The sequence below is a fragment of the Sapajus apella genome, unplaced genomic scaffold (genome assembly GCF_009761245.1).
Source record: "Sapajus apella isolate SASKATOON/1434 unplaced genomic scaffold, GSC_monkey_1.0 scaffold20, whole genome shotgun sequence".
NCBI lineage: Eukaryota > Metazoa > Chordata > Mammalia > Primates > Cebidae > Sapajus > Sapajus apella.
In genome coordinates, this window is record NW_022436960.1 from 5993682 (window position 1) to 5997260 (window position 3579).

Here is a 3579-nt window from a genome sequence, read left to right on the forward strand (position 1 = left end):
AGGGAGGGAGGGAGGGAGGGAGGGAGGGAGGGGAGAAAGAGAGAGAGAAAGAAAGAAAAGAAAGAAAAAAGGAGGAAAGAAAGAAAGAAAGAAAGAGAGTAGGAAAGAAAGAGAAAGAAAAGGAAGGAAGGAAAAGAAAGAAAGAAAGAGAAAGAAAAGAAAGGAAGAAGAGAAGGAAGGAAAGAAAGAAAGAAAGAAGGAAGGAAGGAAGGAAAGAAAGAAAGAGAGAGAAAGAAAAGGAAGGAAGGAAGAAAAAGAAAGAAAGAAAGAAAAGATAAAGAAAGAAAGGAAGAAGAGAAGGAAAGAAAGAAAGAAAGAAAGAAGGAAAGAAAGAAAGAGAGAGAGAGAAAGAAAGAAAGAAAGAAAGAAAGAAAGAAAGAAAGAAAGAAAGAAAGAAAGAAAGAAAGAAAGAAAGAAAGAAAGAAAGAAAGAAAGAAAGAGGGAAAGAAAGAAAGAAAGAAAGGGGCATTAGCTTGGCCACAACACTTATGTGGCCTGAAGATACATTTTCCATGGTGTCTTTAAAAGATTTCAAATATATTTCTTTCCTTAAACATTTGGAGATTTGGTATCACAAGCCAGATGTCTGGCTTCTTTTTGAAGGGGTCAAGTCTGGCAACCACGGGTAAGAACATTCTAGCCTTTGCGGTTGTATTGCTTCCCCGGCTGACCTGTCTGCAATGTTCATGTGCAGTACCTGCCTCAACACAAGGAGTATTTGCAGCAGCTTTCTCACGTCTATGCAAACAGTTTTGGTTTTATTTCTATTTTACTTCGTTTCAATACATTCTGTCTCCATGAAATACACTCTACCCAGGGTCTTCTGTAGTCCAATAACCCGCTGCTTCTGATTGGTTCTCATTCATCTGTGAAATTTCCCTGACTGCCTATGTAAAGAAGTCATAGCCCCAGTACACACCTCCAGGACTGCCTTCTAACAATACTGATCCACTACTGAGAGCCTACAGTGTGACGGTCACTCATTCACAATTAATCCTCAGCCGGTTCCAGGTGCTTACAGGTCAAGACAGGAGTCACAGGCAGGCCAGCAGCATGCCTGGTCCAGCCTTTCCCACTGGGCATGCTGCCACCACCCACACTGTCATGCCACACACATGTCTTGGTACATGGGCTGTCTGAACCCCCAGGAGACCAAGACCTGCTTGGGCACCAGGACGCCCAATCCAACTGGGTGTCCCAGTGCCTGAACTGAGTTTGGTGCACAGCAGGTGCTCCATAAATGCTTATGGATAGAAAGAAAGAAAAAAAGAAGGAAAGCAAGGAAGGAGGGCAGGAGAGAAGGAGACTGAGTGGAGGGAACGTTTGCATTGACTGCCCCTGAGTATTCAAAGCAGCACCTGAACACACAGCCTTGCCCTGGCAGTAAAGCAAAGAGCAGTGCCTGGACCACACATGCTGCTTGTGTCCCATCTCATCCTGAACTGAATTGTCAGGCTGCAGGGAGATGGCAACATGGTCACTAGACTCACTCAGACCTGGGCCGTACCCCCCGAGAAGCAGATGCACTCAGCCACCATGGCATAGCAGCTTTTCCATCACAGATTAGATGCTGGCGTCCTGGAAAGTCACTCAAGGAAAAGTTCTCTCTTTCTTTTCCCGGAAACATATGATTAGCCTTTAACTTAAGTCAAGGTGGGAGTAGAAGAGGGCAGTTGTTGTAGGGAATCTGAGCAGTGATGCTTTAATCCCATTTAGGGACACTTGGAGCAATGACTTATAGATAATGAGAGATTTTAAATTCTTTGGTCAGTCTCTAGCTAACGGCTTTTTATGGGGGAAAGAATGAGTAATTCAATGCAGATGATCTAGCCTCATAAGCTTTCATTAGTGATTTGTCGGACATGGATAACATAAATTTTGTGACCAACCTATTAACAACTTGAATTGGAAGTTGGTTTTCCTGCCCTCCACAGACCATTTCAGGAAAAAGTGTAATGAGCGGAGGATCAATCATTCCTATTTGGTATAGTATGCGAGGTAAGTGATCAGGACTGCACTATTCCTATTTATTGAACACCATGTCAACAAATTTCCATTTCAAGGATAATAAAACAAGCTACAGCCAGTGTCAAGGTGGTTTATCCATACAAAGCACAAACGATAGATTTCACTTTAAACAAAAAATCGTGCTAATGTTCTTTTTAAAATAATCCATATTTTGATCCACTCTGCCAAGTAAAAATAATTTTGCTTTGAATCTGTCAGCTGTTGAGACACATTATATCCCATAAAAAGACAGCAGCTTTGGGAAGAAAAGCACCAAAGCTGTCCGCAGACCTCCTTGTTTATTGAATGAAGGATGAGGTTAGTTTACTCAAGGTAGTCACATAAACATGGACACTTAAAAAATAGTTACATAGAAAAGAAAGAAATGGCTAAATTTACCAAATGAGGAAGAAACTTAGCTGCAGAAATATTTCTAACCTATAGTTCTCAAACACAGTGTGAGAAGACTGAAAAATAAAATTTTAGTCATTAGAACCTGACAGCTTCCAGTCATAATATGCTGACATGTGTAACGGGAATTAAGAGATTCTACCAGCGGAATGAACGTTCATAATTTTTTTTTAAGCAAATCATTTATTTCAGCTCCGTGAATCACAGTGCGGCAGCAGATCACCGGACATTAATAAATGGCATAATACAACTTCTCAGGCTTTGTGTCCTTCCTTAAGTAGATTCCACTTACAGACACTAATTATTGGTTGAATGGAAGTACTTTCTGTGAGGCAAAGCAAAGGAAATGAGCTTCCAGGGGCTTTAAGAGGGGCTGGGACCACTGGAATTCTGCCCTTTGGTATCTTTCTAAGGTGATTTTGAGTTTTAATTGGTTCACCTTTTCAGGGAAGAACCACAGCCTCCCCCAATTTACTTATCACTAACAGACACTTACAAGCGTTCTGTGCGTCACAGGTTGTCCCAGCTACAGGAACACAGAGAGGATTACGAGGACTTCTGTCTCTTCTAACTCCTTCTGGGGATGGGGAGAAGAAACATGTCACCAGTAAACAGTTGGAGCTGACACAGCAGGTCAGAGATTGTCCAACATTGGTGAGCAGGTGCCTCGCTTCAAATGCCAAGGTCTCAATAGAATGCCAAAGGCCCTGGAATCAGATTGGCTGGGTTCAAATCCCAGCAACTCCATTAATAAACTATGTGGCCCTGGTCAAGGAACTTGACCTCTCTGTCATGCGTTCTTCCTTGGTCGAATGGAGTTGATCATGGGGCTTCCTTCTTAGAGCTCTGGTGAGAATGTAATGAGTTGATTGGCATATGGAAAATGTTTCTGGCACACGGTGAGTTGTTGGGTCATAATATTTGTTAGCTGGGACAATGGCGGGAGATGATGAGGCACCATCACAGAAGAACTAGGTAGGGCCCAGGTGGCCTGTGGGCTCCATGGACAGAATATGAATTCAAAGACGGTTATTCTTGAACCTGAAGATCTAATGGAATTTGCTTGGGACCTGTAGCCCCTGTCTTCTTTCCGATTTCTCTCATAGAATATCTATCCTATGCCTGCTCCACCATTGTCTTTTGAAAGCAGATAACTTGTCT